General features: G+C 41.9%; 1 protein-coding gene across 3 annotated transcripts in view; it reads left to right on the forward strand.

Annotated features, from left to right (window-relative positions):
* GRM7 (glutamate metabotropic receptor 7) overlaps nucleotides 1–19403 on the forward strand; it is a 931188-nt gene that overhangs the window by 90650 nt on the left and 821135 nt on the right. The window lies entirely within an intron of this gene.

Here is a 19403-nt window from a genome sequence, read left to right on the forward strand (position 1 = left end):
CTATAATCTCACATCCAGAAAGATCTTTGTTAGCATTTGAATATAAACTCCTTGCTACCTCTAAGTCCTCAATTCACCCCTTCCCATGGTGCCCTCTCTCCCTCTCTTCCTCCCTCCCTTCTTTCTTTCTCTCCCTCTCTACCAATCTCTCCCTTTACCTCCCTCTCTCCCTCCCCACCAATCTCTCCCTTTCTCTCCCTCTTCACCAATCTCTCTCTTTTTCTCCCTCTGTCCCTCTCTCCCTCTTTCCCCTTCTCCCCCTCTATCTACCTCTTTCCCTCCCACCCTTCCTCCTTCCCTCCCTACCTCTCTCTTTTTCTCTCTCTTTGGCTTCTGGAGGCATCTCTACAGTTTACATTATGTAGCACAGGCAACTTGCTGGGTCCTCAGCTCTGAAAACCATAGTTTATCCAGGGTTCATGGGTTCTTTGGCATTCAGTTCATACAGAGGGCATGCTCAGCCTCCTGTTTCCACATTTGTCACAGCATAGAAGCCATCAGCACCTCCTTGAAGAAGTTCTGCAGGGGTCAGAGCGATAAGACTGGGGTTAAGTTCTCTTTTTTTTTATTAATAAAAACCTTATTAAAGGTCCGGTATTAAATGAACATGTATAAAGAATTAGATTCTATTTCTTCAAAATTTCTTTCTCCTTGTCAAGAACTCTTAATTTATTTGAGCTCTGAAAAAGAAGTCCATCTGCATTAACATTTCCCTGATGTTATTCCTATTTTTTATTAGTGAAACACCATGAGGTACAGTTGTAGACTTACAAATTTTTGTGCTTGGGTTTCGATTATACAATGATCAAATACCCATCCCTCCACCAGTGCCCATTTTTCGCCACCATGGATCCCAGTACCCCTTCCACCCCCATACCCCCCTCCCACCCTGCCTCTGTGGCAGGGCATTCCCTTTTGTTCTCTCTTTCCTTTTGGGTGTTGTGGTCTGCAAAAGAGGCATTGAGTGGCAATCATGTTTGGTCCATAGTCTACTTTCAACATGCATCTCCCATCCTGGGAGGATCCTCCAAACACCCTTTATTTGGTGCTCCCTTTTCTGAGCTGCCCTTTCCTCTAGAATGCCCGGCTGGCCTCTATGCCAAGGAGTAATCCTCCTGGTACTGATCTCGGCAATTCTTGAGTATAATCTCCTATTTTGTTACTTTATGTCTGACTGGGGTTGAGTTCTTTAACCTTGTATGTAACTGACCCAAATCAGTCCCCTCACATCAGATAGTTAGTGACTACTGCAGGTGAGGTACTGGGTACCCTTGAGCAAGGCCAGGTTGGCCCAGGCAACGCTACAGCACAGGACCAGAGCAGCACTGCATCCTTTGGGTGGCTGCCCACTTGTCTGAGAATTGCTAGGAGGAACCCCCCACTTTTCATTTTTTAATGACAGAAATAATGTATTTTCTTTCATTCTTGGCCAGATTGATCTTTCTCCTGAATAGTATAACTTAACAGTGTTGAATGAAATGATGTTATTTGAAGAATCTTTTGGCTCCCTCTTTCCAAATCATAAGCAATGTGTTTTGGTGAACATCTTTGTACATACATTCACTCGCATTTGTAAATATTTCCTTGCAATTAACTCTTAGTCATTCGGACATTTTAGTCAGAGGCAAGTGATGAACATGCCCAAGAGAGTGCTTAATATTTCCACGGGGAATATTGGACACTTTTGTGGTATAATGAAACAGAAAAGGATGATGAAATCACAGTTTTATTGTCTTTTGACAAATTTCCCTGAAAGACTTTGAAAGATCTCTCTTAACACAGGAACTGAAATGAAATTTGAGACTGTACCATTAAATATCACTTCCCATCAATCACTGCTAGCTGTTTCTTTGATGAAAAATTTTCCTTGTATTTGAGTATTGGGGAATCCACCTCATTAAAAGAATGATAAATGCAAAAGGAGTCAGTGGTTCAGAGTATCCTGAGTGTTCTTGGAAAGAAGTGTTTTGAGAAAGCAAAATGTTAACATTAAATTAAAAAAATAGAGTCTGGCTACTTTCCAGTGCTTAGAGAGAGAATCCCCATTGCCTTGGCCAGAAATTCTCAACCAGTGTCTCATTTGATTTCTTGTCTGGACTCTGCCCAGGTATAAACCTTCTTGAATAGTGAGCAAACACACCTGTGTTGCAGAGAAGCTCTCAGGTATATTCAAACCAAGAAGTGACCCAGATTGCTTCCACTAAATTCTCTAGATTCTCTCCCCCCACCCCCACCCCCAGGAAGTACATGGGGGAAGTTCCTTCTCGAACTGAACCAGTTTCAAGCCTGATCCCCAAAATCCTTGCTTTCCTCCACCTTCTGACCAGCTCCCAGACTCTTTCTGAACAAGCTGGTAGAGACTTCAGCGCTTGTGAACTGTTGGATGCAGACTGTTGGTAACAGGGTTTAGTCTCATCAGAATGTGGCCATGGAGAATTTATGTCTCCACATTTTATTAAAACAGGCATGTGACTTCATTGCTGTTATGGCCATGCCCTTAGGGAATCACTGTCAGTGCAGCCACCATAAGTGTTGGTAATATCCCCATTTCACAGATGAATATACTGACAAAGGGAAAGTTGTGAATGTTCCTCTAATGACACAATTATCTATTCATTTAGCCAGCACACAAATCACTTGGTCTGACTCCCAGATCAGGTGGGGACAGTAACAAGAGCCTGTGCTTTACTGCTCCCCAAGTATTTATAAGTGAATGTAAATCAAATAGTGGACCTTAGAGAGAATCTTCTTACGGTCTTATCAAGTTCTTCAATGAGCACATTTTCCACTTCATTGACCGTTTTGAGATGAAGTCCTTGACTTTCTCAGATGTGTCACGGTGCCGTCTGCTCTAACATAACGGTTATCACCTATGTTCCCACCACCACCCCCGGCAATATGTTTGCTGTGGTGCGTTTCCCAGAATTAGAAGAGGAAACATATATATACACGTCTGTACACTTTGCACAACCTCCTCTAGGGCAGTTGAGACTCCGTTCCCTACTCCCCACTCGACCTGGGCTCTGAGTTACAGTAGCAAGCAACTGAGGCAGTTGCTGGGTTCACCCTGACCCATCTGGCATCTGTAATGCTCAGAGCCAGAAGGCTCTGGTTGGTTGGCAGGTTGGAAAGGGATTTGGGACTGGTTAGACAGCCTGGAAGATACTGAAAAGCACTTCAGTCACCAGTGTAAGGGGAGGAAAATGCAACACAGAAGTGCTGAGTGTGGCCCAGTCTCAATTCCTCTTTGACTAATGATCACATTTAGGCTACTTCAGGAAATTTGTTTGCTTTGGGGGGCACATCCTGCTGTGCTCAGGATTTTGTAGTCAGGGCCCACTCCTGGCAGGCTCTGGGGGTCATCTGTGGTGTCTGGAATTGAACCAGGGCAAGCTGTGTGCAAGGTAAGCTCGCTACACACCACACTGTTGATCCAGCCCTAACTTCTGGGAACTGGTCTGGAAAAAAGTACCTGTCCAAGAAATGATGGGGGAAACAGGAGACTGAGCAGGTAACAAATAATCAATTCGTGTTCCCCAAACAGGGATGTCATCCCAACCTCCTGATCCCCAAATTAACTTCTATCCTGTAGTTTTGGAGAATCACTCAGGGTGCCTGCCTTGACCCGGTTGGGAAGAGCCTGACACAGAACCTGAATATCCCAGGAGGTGAGCCAGTCTCACGGAGAAGCATGAATCTCTTGGAGCTCTTGCATTTACGTTAGTTTTTATCTTTAGCAGGTTATCCAGCTTCACAAGGTCAATCAGTCTTTAAGGAAACACATTTATTTCTTCTTCAGGTGAAGACCATACCTGAACAGAGAATCTGTGAGGAGTTCTCCTTCTTTCTAATTTTTTGAACTGTCCACTTCAACTGGCAATAAAGTGGATTTCTCAAATGCAGAATATTCTTGACTCCAGAGGGAGCAAGAGCAAACAGGGGAGGAAGAAATAGTAGCAGAAAAAAAGAAATCTGGGACTTTTTTTATAAAGCTGATTTATTCATGTTGCTCTTTTGTACCCAGAACAATAAATTGATTCCACATTTAAATGGAAGACATTATATATCCCATATTTATAAATCATTAGATTCTGCAAGTGTCATGAAAAAATCTAAGTTTTGCAATAGTGGGCTATATGAAATTGATTTCTTTTTTTGTGTCAGAAAACTCCATGTAGGCAATTAATGCACAAAACACCAGTAATCGTTGCCCTGCAGGCTGCAATATCAAATAAAATTATAGATCTCTATTCCCATCATTATCCTAGCATTTATTTTTTGTTTGTCTGGTCTAGGAATATATATCATCTTAAATGGAATATTCCCCTAATCAACAGGCTGAGGATATCTCTGGTTTCTGCCCCCTTCAAATGTAGAGCAAAGTATTTAGTTCTGAATATTTATATGTTGCTCATTTACTCGATTCCTGCTGTTTACTGCTTTCACTGCATCACACACTTATAAAATATTTATATGTCACACCAGGGATATGGGGTTTAAGCAGGGTTTGTTGCAAATATATATATTTATATCTATAAATATATGTATATCCTCCCTTATATTAAGCACTGATATTAAAAATAATATCAAACAACTGTCCTATAAATAAAAATTTTAAATAAACAGCTATGATCAGAATATAAAGTGGGAAAACATGGAATAATTTGCATAAAACTTTCAAGTAATATTTTCATGTATTCTAATGAAAAATGTGTGCTTTCTTCCACAAAACCATGTTTTTTTCTTTTCTGTCAGATCTTGTACTTTAAGGGAAACTTTCAATTCTAACCAAGAACGTTGAATATTATTTTCCAAGTTTTGATAGCTGCATCACTTCCTCATTTGATCACTTGATATCCTGTTACTCATTGATTTGCTCGAGTGGGTGCCAGTAATGTCTCCATTCATCCCTGTCGCGTGCTAGGATAGCCCAATGGCATCTGCTCATTCTAGGAACATGAAGAGCTACAAACTGATCATTCAGGGTCTTAACAAAGAAGTCTGACCATCTCTTGGGGGGCGGCCATGTGATCTTTTGATGTCCCATGGAATCCAGTCAGTAATGGCTCTATCCAGCAGTCATCTCTAAATCTCATTACGTGTCTAGCCCATCTGATCTTTGATGCCTTGGCAAGAGACAGCGTCCGTGATTCTTGAGCATTGATGGAGGTCGGAACTCCAGATTCTTTCTCTCATTTGAGTGAAGCTTGATACTCCAAGCATAGCTCTTTCGATTCCTCTTTGAGTGACCCGAATAGCGTTCTCATCCTGTTTTTGTAGGGCCCAGATCTCTGAGGCGTATGTTAATGCAGGAAGAACAGTGGAATTGAAGAAATGTGCTTTGGAGTGGGAGGTTCTTCATCCTCTTAGTTATTTCTTTGACGTTCTTGAAGGCGTTCCAAGCCGCTCTCTTCCTCCTGCGCAACTGAGGTGCCAGGTCATTCATCATGTTGAATTCTCGTCTTAGGTACACATGACTGTTGCATTTGGAGATGGTCGTTCCATTAAGAGAGAATGGAAAGTCAGGAACAAGATTGTTTCTCATGAACATTGTCTTTGTGAGATTCAGCTGTAATCCAACCTTTCCACACTCCCGGTCGAAGTTGGTCAGCATTTGTGGCACTTGGCTGATATTTGGTGTTATTAGAACAATGTCATCAGCAAAGTGGAGGTGATGTAGTTGCTGACCATCTATCTTCTCTCCCATTCCTTCCCATTCAGTCATCGCATGACATTCTCAAGGGTGTCACTGAAGAGTTTCGGTGAAATAGTATCACCCTGCCGAACCCCTCTCTTGACATCGATGATCACTCCTTTGTAAAATGGTGAGATCCTGGTAGTGAGTCCTTAATACAGCTTACAAAGGATCCTGATGTATTGAGTTTGAAAGCCCTGATTGGCTAGGGCTTCAATGACCACTTATGTCTCAACAGCCTTCAAAGGCCTTCTTTAAATCAATGAATGTTAGACAGAGCGGCATCTTGAACTCCCGAGAAATCTCAATGAGCTTGGTTATCATGTAGATATGGTCGATGGTGCTGAATCCTTTTCAGAACCCGGCTTGCTTGCATGGTTGTCCTTCATCTAGTGTTCTTCCAATACTATTTGGGATGACGCGAGTGAACAGCTTGTAGATGACAGACAATAGGCAGCTTGGATGATAGTTGCAAATGTCGTGGATGTCTCCCTTTTGGTATAGTAGTACAGTCCTGCTGGTTTTCTATTGGGATGGAACCTTGCATTCAAACAGGTAGCATGTGAAGAGCCGAGCCAGTGTGTTGATGAGTACTGATGGTAGGTTCTTCAGCTGTTCAAGTCTGACCTTGTCTGGGCCAGGTGCTGTTCATTCCTTTACCAATGAGATGACATGTTGGATTTCGGAGTGAGAACTTTGGGAACGACATACCCATCCAGCGGAATTTGGTATGTGGGCAAGTGGACGAGGCTATTAAAGAGATATGAGTAGAAGTCATAAATAATCTTCTCCATTGCCCTTCTAGAAGATGTGATAGATCCATCAGGATATCGGAGGGTAGTCATCTTGGTCTTGTAGTTGGTAAAGGACAGGCGGGCATTACGAATACTTTTCTCGGCTTCTGCCCCATCTACCAGAACTGCAGCTCTTCTCTCTTTGAATAGGTCAAAGAGAGAAGAGCCCTGTCCTTAATGCTTGATCGCTTCTCTGCACTGTTTTGCAAGCTCGGACATTTGCTTGCGGTTGCTTGAGGCATGCGCCAAGCTACGTTGGCGAATAAGAGTTTTCAAAAACAGGCTTTTGTGTGTGTGTGTGTGTGTGTGTGTGTGTGTGTGTGTGTGTGTGTGTGTGGTTATCTCTTTCTTGGCATTCCTTGCACAATTATGGAGGTGCTGAAATAGTCGATCATATTCCTTGTCAATATTGTCAATGACGGCATCTTCCCATGTTGCCGCAACAGAGCCAAAGAGCTCCCAGTTGGTGATCATTCTGGGAGTTCTCTTCTTAAACTTTGCATTCCTTTCTCCCTGATCCATGAAGTAGAATTTTGCATGAAGGAGACGGTGGTCTAATCACGTTTGGAATTTTGGGATAACAGCGGCTTCAGTCAGGCAAAACTATTGATTGAATATGTTGTGGTCAATTTTGTTGTGAAACCGTCCACCAGGAGACTCCCATGTCCAACGTTTAGATTGGGCCTTCTGGAACTGTGAGCTACCATGGATGGTCTTGGTCGACATGATGAACTCAGACAGCCTCTCACCCTGTTCGTTCCATTCTAGGCAATGGGTCCCGATGTGGAGTTCTTCGGCTGATCTCCTCGGTCCTATCTTGGCATTAAAATCACTGACAATGATCTTGTAGAAGGTGTGGTCTTCTTTATAGAACTTCTCCAGCTCCATGTAGAACTTCTCAATTTCTCCTTCACCATAATTGGATGTTGGTGTGTAGACAATGAAGATAGAAACTGCCGGCAGTGAGCCACATCTATTCAAGTGTAATCGTCTGATTCAGATTTTTAGGCATTGGAATGAATCAATGCTCATGGCTAAGTTCGTGTTGACAGGGACACCAACACCACCAACACCTCTTTTCTCACATGTTCCAAGGAACAGTTCTTCTCCAGTGTCGAAAATGGTGTGATGTGATTGATGCCTTCTCGTCTCATCAGACCAATGATGTCATAGTTGATCTTTTGTGCTTGTACCATCAGGTTCTCGATGAATGCATCTGATGCCAGCATACATGCATTGAAAGTACAGACAGTCATTTTTGTCTTTCTTCAATTTGGCAACCTCGTTCAGCCTTGAGATTTTATCAGCCTCTCCTTCCACATCCTTCTCAACGCTGCCGTATTCAGAGTGAGGGGAATGAGACCCATTGTATTTACTGGATTTGGCATATCGAATACACCACAGATTGCTTGCCAGGCTCTGCCATGTGGGTGGGATATTCTCGGTAGCCTGAAAAGACAAATAAACTTTACAGGTGTTCCTATTCAGGCATATGTGCTGGTATGATACTCTCAGTAGCCTGCTGGGTTCTCAGAGAGTGAGAACTAGAGAATAACTAGAGATATCTGCATACAACAAAAATTTTGAATCACTTTCCCAACTCCTTCAAATTCATGAATTGCCATTATTTTGTTTTGGGGCCACACCTGGATGTACTCAGGGCTCACTCCTGGCTCTGCACTCAGGGTGACAGTGCTCATAGAACCATATGGGATACTGGGGATTGGACCTAGGTCAGCTGTGTACAGGGCAAGTGCCCTCCCCATTGTACTCTCACCCCTGCCATATGATTTGCCTGCTGTATTAGTTGCTTTTCTAAAGGAACAGATTTTGTTCTCAGGGCCAGGAGGTGGCTTAGTAGTAGAGCACAAGCCTCATATATGTGGATCCTGGGCTACGTCCCCATGCCATTACATACTCAAGCATACACTCAACGCAGACAAGAATATGATTTCTCTGCTCTTTAACATGCAAAGCCTTCGTCTGAGTAAGTTGTGCTGTTCCCACTATTTCCCAGGATGAATGGGTGCTGCCTCTGCTGTCAGGAATCTTACTTGCACTTGGTCACCATCATACCAACTTTAGGCATTGCTGTGGTCCTGGGTCAGATGCCTCGATCACAGTAACAACTCCCAAACTCTTGTGCTCTGGGGAAGTTTTAGGGACTCCCTCAGCCATCCCTGAACACTGAGTACAGGTGAGCTCTGCTCCTGGCTCCCACAGAAAGTGATGCTCGGTTAATCAAATGTTGACCAAATCGTGATGACCAAATCACTGTGATCATTTATGCCAGCTGAGACCCATTTGACTCCAGTCTCACCTTCTGCCTCTCCTATGGCCCCTTCCTGAAAGACGTTAGACAGGCTTTTGGACCCAAGACACCTTTAGGATTCTGGACCACACCTGGCAGCCACAAGCTCTCAGGGAGTTACTACCTCTTGTCCCTGCTTAAACTTTTCAATCAGGACTGCTCACCTAGGCAGGCTGCTCAGGACCTTCTGCTATGGTGATGTGACTCAGTCTTGACGAACTACAAAAATTCAGGAAAATGGCAAACTCTGTCTACTCTTGAGATTAAATCTGAAGCTCACAGGTACAGACACCAGGATTTTCATACTGAAAACATACTTGAATTCTTTGTCACTCGTCTAAGAGTCAAAATAGAAAGGTAAAACCCATTGAACTCAGAATGGCAACTGAATTTGGCTGGTGCTTTGCATCAATGACACAGTTTATGGAGATAAGTTGAGGACGAAGTGGTGAATGAACAAGCTTTGTCTGCTTAATTTAACTTAACTCCTACTGTTTGACTTAACTGTATGATTTTAATGATTTTTGAACTGATTTAGTCATATACATATTTAAAATAAACTGATGAAAAACAGCCTGGGTTCAAAAAAAGGAGTAGTTTAATGGTACTGATAAGAAAATGTTTTCGTTCTCTGTATGCACCAGACTCATTCACTTATTAACACTGTTCATGTTTTCAACCATATCTGTTCATATCTCCACAGTGTTTTTCTGGCAAGGATGCTTTACCTGGAATTGATCTGGTAGAAAGGCAGGGCACAGTGATAGTAAAGCCAGTGGAGCATTTATCTTGTGTGCGGTGACCCCAGGTTCAAATCCCGGCACCACATATAGTCCCCTGATCCTACAGGGCTCTGAGTGCAGAGCCAGGAATGAGCCCAGAGTACTGCCAGGAGTGGTTCATAAAAACAAGCAAAAAAAGTAAGTAAATGTACAATGGTGTTATTGATTGCTTTGGAGCCCTTCCTAGTCTGTGGCGAGTTATAGTGGTGAACACATAATTATTGTATAATTAGACAACTACTTCTGTGATCATAAGAAGCAGAATATCAGTGAAGTATTTCATGTAGTTTTGCTGTATATTTAACTACCTGTCCAAGATGGAAATAAACTTTAAAGACGTTGTGCTTTTAAGGGCACAATTTATGTCTTAATCATTTTTATTTTATGGTGTTACTTTGCATACAAGTAAGTATACTCTCTGACTTATTATCAGCAATTTTTATTATCCTTCCCTACCTTTTCTTTCTCACAAAATATGGATTTTGTTTCTGGGGAGTTTTGCTACCTGCAACAGTTTGTGAAGATTAAAATAAGTAATAAGTGTAAAGCCTGGTTTTAACATCTTATTAAGATACACTTTTCATAAAATAAGCTGATCAATAATAAAATTTATGCTATTATTTAATCCAACAACTAAAAACATTTTTTGTGTGTTTTTAGGGGGGAGAGGGGCCACACCTGGCAGTATTCAGGACTTCCTTCTGACTTTGCACTCAGGGATCACTCCTGGCAGGGATCAGGGAACCATATGGATTTCTGGGGATGGAAGCTGTGTCACCAACAGGCCAGGCAAATGCCTACCTGTTTCCTATCTCTCTGGCTCCTACATAAGTTTATTAGAGCATTTGTTACACAATATTTATTCATATTTTCTGCATAGTTGTAAGAAATAACTTATATTTGAGGTGTTTTTAATTTGGTATAATTATTTTAAGATTTCCGTGTTATTGAATGTAGCAGTACTTTATCCCTTTTAACCTGTAAGTAGTGTTCGATTGCATAAATGTGCATTATCCTTCATCCAAACACTTGATGGAAAATGAAGTAATTTTCAATTACTTTGCTGTAGAAATTAAGACTGTATGAATACTTTCGTACAGTTCTGAGTGTAGATTTAACGCTTTCATTTACCTTGGGTGGCATGGGTGAAGCATGCAGTGAGGACAGGCTGCTTCTTAAGGGAAACTACTGGATGTTTCCCAACAGTTTTGTATTAATTTACATTTTTGACAACTGTGTAAGTGTATTCAAATTCCCATTCCCCAACATTCCTTCCAAATATCTAGTCAGCCTTTTTAATATGAGTCATCCACATCTGTGGATAGGGGTATTTCATTAGTTTTGTTCTGCACTTTTCAAATAGCAAGATTTTATCTCTTTAGATACATTTTTCTCATCTAAGTTTTTTGGTAAAGGGTCTGTTCAAATCATTCTCCATTAAAAACAAACTTTCTTATAACTGAGTTTGGAGAATACTTTATGTGTTTTACTAGAGATAATTTCTCTACCAGGATGTAGATTACTTTATGATTCTCTTACAAGCATCTTTCTAAAAGAAATTTTAGGCTTTATTTAAAATAAAGTTTTATAAACTTAATTGTCTTTTTTATGAATAAGGTCTCATATTAACTCTAAATCCTAAGGTTTTCTAAATTTTTTGTGTATTTCATATCTTTTTATTTGTAACTAAATTTAGCCTATTCTCACATTGTTTGAGATATGGATTCAAGTTCATTACCTCGTATAAGGAAATCCAAATTTTCAGCCCTCCGACAGTATCTTTCACCATGACTTTTCACTTGATCACTTAACTTCCCATTACTCATTGATTTGCCTGAGTGGGCACCAGTAATGACTCCCTTCATCCCTGTCGCGTTATAGCATATCCCAATGGCATCTGTTCATTCTAGGAACATGAAGAGCCTCAAAACGATCGTTCAGGATCTTGACGAAGAAATCAATCTTGTAGGTGGGTGGCCACACGGTCTTTTGACATCCCATGGAATCCAGTCGGTAATGGCACTAGTCCAGTGGTCATCTTTAAATCTAATTACGTGTCTAGCCCATCTGATTTTCAACGCCTGGCAAAAGAGACAGCATCCCTGATTCTTGAGCATTGACAGAGGTTGGAACTCCAGATTCTTTCTCTCATTTGAGTGAAGCATGATACTCCAAGCATAGCTCTTTTGATTCCTCTTTGGGAGACCCAAATAATGTTATCATTCTGTTTTTGTAGGGACCAGGTCTCTGAGATGTATGTTAATGCAGGAAGAACAGTGGATTCAAAGAGATGTTCCTGGAGCCGGAGGTTCTTCATCCTCTTAGCTATTTCTACAATGCTCTTGGAGGCATTCCAAGCCACTGTCTTCCTTCTGTGCAACTCAGGTACCAGGTCATTCGTCATGTTGACTTCTCGACCTAGGTACACATAACTGTTGCATTTGGAAATGGTCGTTCTGTTGAGAGTGAATGGAACATCAGGAATGAGACTGTTTCTCATAAACATTGTCTTTATGAGATTCAGCTTATAGTCTGACCTTTCCACACTCATGGTCCAAGTCGACCAGCATTTGTGGCGCTTGCCTAATGTTTGGTGTTATTAGAACAATGTCATCAGCAAAGCGGAGGTGGTGTAGTTGCCAACCATCTATCTTCACTTCCATTACTTCCCATTCCAGTCATTTCGGTGAGTTTTGGTGAAAAGGTATCTCCTGCCGAACCCCTCTCTTAACATTGATGATCACTTCTTTGTAGAATGGTGAGGTCCTGGTAGTGAATCCGTAATATAGCTCACAGAGGATCCTGATGTATTGAGTTTGAATGCCCTGATTGGCTAGGGCTTTGATTACCGCTTCTGTCTTAACAGAATCAAAGGCCTTCATTAAATCAATGAATGTTAGGCAGTGTCTTGAACTCCTGAGAAACCTCAATGAACTTGGTTATCATGTGGTTATGGTCAATGATGCTGAATCCTTTTTGGAACCCAGCTTGCTCACATGGTTGTCCTTCATCTAGTGTTCTGCCAATCCTATTCAGGATGACTCAAGTGAACAGTTTGTAGATGACAGACAATAGGCAGATCGAGCGATAGTTGCCAATGTCGTGGATGTCTTCCTTCTTGTACAGTAGTACAGTCCTGCTGGTTTTTCACTGGGACGGAATCTTGGATTCAGACAGGTAGCGTGTGAAGAGCCGAGCCAATGTATTGATGAGTACTGACGGCAGGTTTTTCAGGTGTTCAGGTCTGACCTTGTCTGGGTCAGGTGCTATTCATTTCTTTCCCAATAAAATGGCATGTCAGATTTTGGAAGGAAGAATGTTGGGAATGACATATCCATCCAGCAGAATTTGGTATTTGTGCAGGTGGACATGGTTATCAAAGAGATCTGAGTAGAAGTCATAGATAATCTTCTCCATTTCCCTTCTGGAAGATGTGATAGATCCATCAGGACATCGGAGGGCAGTCATCTTGGTCTTGTAGTTGGCGAAGGAATGGCGGGCATTACAAATGCTTTTCGCGGCTTCTGCCACATCTTCCAGCACTTCTGCTCTTCTCTCTTTGAGGTCTTCCTTGATCGCATCTCTGCACTGCTTTGCAAGCTCGAACATTCACTGGCAGTTGCCTGAGGCATGTGCCAAGCCACGTTGGCGAATAAGCTCAAGAGTTTTTGAAGATAGGCATTTTTTTGTGGCTATCTCTCTCGGCGTTCCTCGCACAATTATGGAGGTGCTGAACCAGTCATTTGTATTCCTCATCAGTGTTGTTAATGACGGCATCCTCCCATTTTGCTGCAATAGTGCCAAAGAATCAATGCTCTTTGCCAAGTTCGTATTGACAATGACTTTTACCAAATCCATTTTTTAATTTCATATTTCATTATTATAGGAGTGATATATTTAAAATATACATGTTAACCCTGTATATGTTTTATGCCATCTGTATGATCCATTTTATGCTGCTGACATATTCCTTTGCATTTTAATTTGACTTGGACCCACTTTTTCATGTCAATTTTTGCTTCCTTGCTTGGAATGACATATACATAGCAGTTTTCCATCATTGATTTAAAGGAGTCTGTGTTTTCTTACAAGGGTTTTCTGGTTTACTTTCACGTCTTACTTGTTTGGGGTTGAGTTGTTGTTTAGTGTTAGACTGCATCTCAGTTTGTTGAGGTGTGTGTGTTGTTCAGTTTTTCCAGCACCATTTACTGGAGAGACTCTCCTTGCCCTGTTGCATGTCTTGGACTCCTTTATCATCATGTATTTAACTATGAGTCTGTAGATAGGCAACTTTATTTCTGGAGTTCCCATTCTATTCCATCTATGTGTGTGCCTCTTTGGGGGACAGTACCATGGTTTTGATGATTATCACTGTATCACTGTCATCCCTTTGTTCATTGATTTACTCGAGCAGGCGCCAGTAACGTCTACATTCATCCCATCCCTGAGATTTTAGCAGCCTCTCCTTGCTTGTCTTTTGCAATGCTGCCATATTGGAGGCTCTTTCCAGGTCAGGGGAATGAGACCTGTTATTGTTACTGTTTTTGGCATGTTGAATACACCACAGGTAGCTTGCCAGGCTCTGCCATACATTGATGATTATAGATTCTTTAATTCTCTTCTACTCTCCGTTTTATAAGAATTTTTATTAGAATTGAATGCTTCTCTCTATATATATTTAAAATATTTCTTTGGTGGCCGCACCCATTAGTGCTCAGAAATCACTACCGGTGAATCTCAATGTGGTGCCAGGGATTGAACCTGGGTCACATAGGTGCAAGGCAAGCACTGTTCCCTCTGTATTAGCCCTTGAGCCCCAATTTTTTAATTGGATTTTCTTTTTCTTTTGAGATTATAATATTTTTATTTAGTATGTTAATAATTGCAATATATTTATTTATTCATGATCACGATCATCCTGTTGTTCGTCGATTTTCTTGAGCAGGCACCAGTAACGTCTCCTTCTTCCTAGCCCTGAGATTTTAAAAGAGCCATTTCAATGCTCTTTCAGGATTAGGAGAATGAGACCCATCATTGTTACTGGTATTTGGCATATTGAGTATGACACGGGAAGTTTGCCAGACTCTGCCATGCGGGCAGGATACTTTTTGTAGCCTGCCAGGTTCTCCAAAGGAAAAATAAGATGTCACGTGGCCGCAATGCAGGAGCTGGGTTTTATAGTCTCTGCGTCTTGGCCATTGATAGGACCAACCTGGCGCTGGTGGCAGCTGGTGGGTGTGACGCCTACCTATTGGAAGATGGGGGAGGTCTGGGTGTAGAAGGCCAAGTCCCAATCCGAGTAGGCTTGGAGACCTCAGCCCCGGAACCCGCATGCCTGGATTCCTCTGCCGGTTCTTTCATGCATGAGGCCCATCCGGACGTGTGTAGAGTGGTCTCAGCTTGGCCGTGTCTGCCTCTGGAGGTCCTCAGCTGTTGGGGCTCTGCTCGGGGCGGGATGGGGGGAGAGAAACTCAACCTTCCCCCTGCAAGGGGCCCTGGTGAGGACAGCCAGGTGCAGGGGCAGGTATTAATTGGTATTAATTCTTCTTAAATGTTGGAATTTACTGATGAAGACATCTGCCCTGTAGTTTTTATCTAAGAATTCCAAAAATGTGAATTTTTTAGAGTTGGATACTACTCATACTCCATATTTTCTTGTATGATCTTTGTTAAATTGTATCTTTATTCTAAAGTATCAAATTATTGGCAAAAGTCTATCATCCTTTCTTATTGTAATACTATAATATTTGAAGTATCTAGCTATTCTACATCTCTCTCTTCTTTTTCATTTTTCATTTTGAGTTTTGGGCTACACATGGTGACACTTAGGGAAATGACACCTAACAGTGCTCAGTGGACCTTAGGTGGTGTCAGGTATTGAACTGGTCCCCCTGCAGGCAAAGCATCAGGCATGGATCTGGTCCTCCTGCAAGCAGAGCATCGGGCATGGGACTGGTCCTCCTGCATGCAAAGGGCATCAGGCATGGGGGTCCCACAGGCAAAGAGCATCAGGCATGGGGTTGGTCCTCCCAAAGGCAAAACATCACTTGGGGGACTGGCTCTCCTTCACACAAAGCCTATGCTCAGCCTCTCAATTTCTCTCTCCTGCCCCTCTGTTATTTCTTATATTTATGATTTGTATTCCCCCAGTCAGATTTACTAGCAGTTTATTAATTTTATTGACTTCTTAAAAATCCAGTTTTGTTCAGAGGGATTGTATGTATTATTTCTGTTTTCTATCTTATTGATTTAGCTGACTTTAGGTATGACTTTGCCTCATTTTCCTAACTTTTTAATATGAATCTGAAGTCATTGCTTTACAATGTCTCTTCTTCTGATAAAGACCTATGCTTCTGCAAGTTTCCTTTTAATTTCTGCTTTAGTGTCATTACACTAATATGGATAGGTCATGTTTTCAGTGGCAGGTCAAAATATTTTTTGTTTGTTTTTATGTGCCTCCCAAGCTATTCTAGGGGACCTGGAGTTATTGGATGTGTTGGCTCAGTGCCAGGACCCGTGATGCAGGGAAGTCTGGGACCACCAGTGCCCTTCCCAGTGGAACTTGGGGTTGTCCTGTAGCAGGTGACTATGTGCCTTACTGTTGACCTCTGACCCTTATAAGTAGTTTTCAGTTTCCCTTTCGATTTTGTTTTGGATTTTTAAAAGATTTTCTTATACTTTTAGATTTTGGGATCACTCCCAACTGTGCTCAGGCTTACTCCTAGCTCTGTGCTTAGGGATCACAGTGTTAGGGATTATCATATGCACCACCAGGGATTGAACCACAGTGGGCCACATGCAAGGCAGATTTGCTGCCAGCTACACTACCTTTCTGACATTTCCACCCCTTGATTTCTTCTTTCACCCAATGAAATATAGAAATTTACAAATAGTTACAGATTTGGTTTTCCGAATTTATTTTTGGTGGGGATTTTTTTTGGGGGGGGCACACCAGTGATACTCAGGGCTTATTTCTAGCTATGCACTGAGGAATCACCACTCCTGGTGGGACTTGGGGCCCATATGGGGTCCTGGAGATTGAACCCAGGTCGGTTGGTCACAGTTAAGACAATTGCCCTACCTGCTGTGCTGTTTTTCTAACCTCTCAGGATTATTATTTTTGATTTATAACTTTTTTATTTTTAATTCTCTTCATTTCTAAATAATTTTTAATTTCTAATTTTTTTCTCATTTCTTACTGCTGATTTTTATTTTAATTATTTTATTGTTCTTGAAATCTGTTTTGTGGCTCAGAATATGGAAGAATTTGATAAAAAATGCACACATGTATTCTACCATTTTTGGGTAAAGAGGTCTATAAGTTTCAGTTAGATTAAGTTGATTGTGAGAATTGCAATGTGGAGTATGCATCCTTTCTGATTTTTCAGTGTACTTATACTTTATTTTGCTTCATGTTTATAATTATGTTATTTTCTTCATAGACCTCTAGGAATACTCTGTCATATGCAAAGGTTTATTCCTTGCAATTATGAAATGATAATTTTTATCCCTGCCTGCAAAAGCCACCTGAAATCCACTTTGGTTTGTCTCACCCCACCCTCTAAGTTTCCTTTGCCCGTTTTTGTTGCTATCTTTCAGCTTAATTCTACCATCTCATCATGTATTAGTGTCCCAATCTGTTCTTTTGCCCCTAATTTCCAAATATTCTTGAGCTTTACTCTGGGATTCAGTGATAGTCCAAAAAGTTGTCGTATTCTTTCTGGTGGTGCTTGTGAGAGTTGAGAGAAAGGTGAATGTGATATTTAGTTTCAGACTAATTGTACCAAAAGCTAAGGCAGGAACCTCAGAATCCTCCATCCAGTTTCCTGGGAGTTAGGATGTGTCTAGCTGGCACCACTGGAAATTTCACAGTGCATCAGAATGTCCCCTTGAAATCTTCACTTTTTTCTCTGCTGTCCTAAGTTGCCTGGGCTCACCAGTGCTGTGTGGCGTGCTAGCAGAGGGCCCGTGGTCCTCACAGGTCTTGGGTTGCTTGTAAGCCACCCTCAGCTCTGTCTCCTCAACTAAGGAGCCAGTCTTAGCCTCTTCCCCTTCCTGCTTCCTGCAGGTCAGTGCTGACAGTGCCGTGAATGTGGGCTGTGGTCACGGTGCTGTTTCCCGTTGCTAGGCAGTGGTCATGGTGCTGTTTCCTCTTGCTTAGGGCTGACCCAGACTCCAGCCCAGTTTGTTGAATGTGTTGCCTGCTTCCTTGGCTTGTTTGCTTTGGTCGGGCTAATCCAACCTCCATGATTCTATCTTCACCAGAATCAGGAGTTGGTGAGCATCTGAAATTGAGTCAGTGACTTTCCTTCCTGTGTTTCTCTATTATTACCAGCATCCTCATGGTCTGAATGCAGTTCCACAGTTTCCTGCAGATTTCCCCAAAGTAGTCATGATGTGAAATTCCAATGACAATGGATAATTGACTGCACACTACAACATCTGTTCTTAATGAAATAAAAAAGAGTCAGATTTCTTCATTATATTAGTGAGGGTAATATGAGCTGATGTAACAACAAATATCTGTATTTTAATGGCAGCATAAAAGAGGTTTATTTTTTGTTCACACAATAATCCCATAGAGCATTGCTGATTTGCTTAGTGCTTCTCTCCATAAAATGACTTGGAAACCCAGCTTGCTTCTGTGTCCTGACTACCACCTCCTTGGAACACAGACAATTTTAATATTATTGGAGGCAGAGCCAAAGAAGTGATAGACAAAGAAGACTGGGTTCCTTCCCACCACAGACCAGAGGTGACGATCATTCACTTGTTCGGTGTGCCATGGCAAGATCTAACTGTGCAAGGTGCTGGAACACGCAGACCGGACCAGCCCGCACTAGTTCCTGCTGCCCATAACGGAAGGTAAGGCAGAGTCCCAGATGAATTATTCACGATTCCTTGACAAATGCAGAGAACTTGGTGGCTTTACCAACCCCTTAAAAGTGGTACTCATTCCCCCAGGATCCCTCCCGTTCTGATCATAGGCAGCAGGCTCTATTTCTTCAGCGTGCTAGGGCTCTGACAAAGGAATGTTCTTTAGCAGGTGCTTCAGCCTGGATTTCCTTTTATAGCACAGTTTCTTCATTGGGTCAGCACCAGGTACTGTAACTCCTGGGGTGAAGCTGAGCATCCAATGCTGAACCCACACAAAGGGAAGAGATGCTCAGCCAGTCTAGTCCAGGGCATCTGTGAGCAGAACTGCTCTTCTCCTTTTCACCCTGCAGGCTAAAGCCTGCTGGAGTTCTGTGGGCTTTGTAGCTACTTCTTTGATTTGCACCTGAAATCACAAACTAAATAGGGTGCTTGTGAGGATTAGATAAGTTTGTTTGTTTGTTTGTTTTTTTCAAGTGCTAAGCCTGGTCTCTCAGAAACACAAAGCAATAGTAACCACAGGCTCTCCTCATTGATCAAGGATGGTTTAGTAAGCCGAGAAGTACCCTTTTTATGGTGGGTGATAATGTCTTGAAAAATTTAAACTTGTTTTATTTCCTGCAAGTAACTTCTATTAAAGTGCTTTGTTGTCCAGTTACTGGAGAGATTAGATTTTCCTCCTTCCTTATCACAGATGGCACCTGAAAGGCCCACATACAGGAACCAAATTCATGTTCCGGATTTCACCAGCTTCTGAAACCTAATGAGGTATAGAGAGCTTTGACTCCAAATGCCTGTTTTTAATTCTAGTTCTCTCCCTTACCCACTGTGTAAGGGAGACCTTTTTCTGAACGTGACCTTTAACCCATGACAGGCCCTCAGAGAGGCATTATGATGGGACATAGATAATGCAGACAAAGAGGAGATTATGACTTTTATTATGGACC

Source organism: Sorex fumeus, unplaced genomic scaffold, assembly GCF_029834395.1.
Source record: "Sorex fumeus unplaced genomic scaffold, SorFum_2.1 ptg000072l, whole genome shotgun sequence".
Lineage (NCBI taxonomy): Eukaryota > Metazoa > Chordata > Mammalia > Eulipotyphla > Soricidae > Sorex > Sorex fumeus.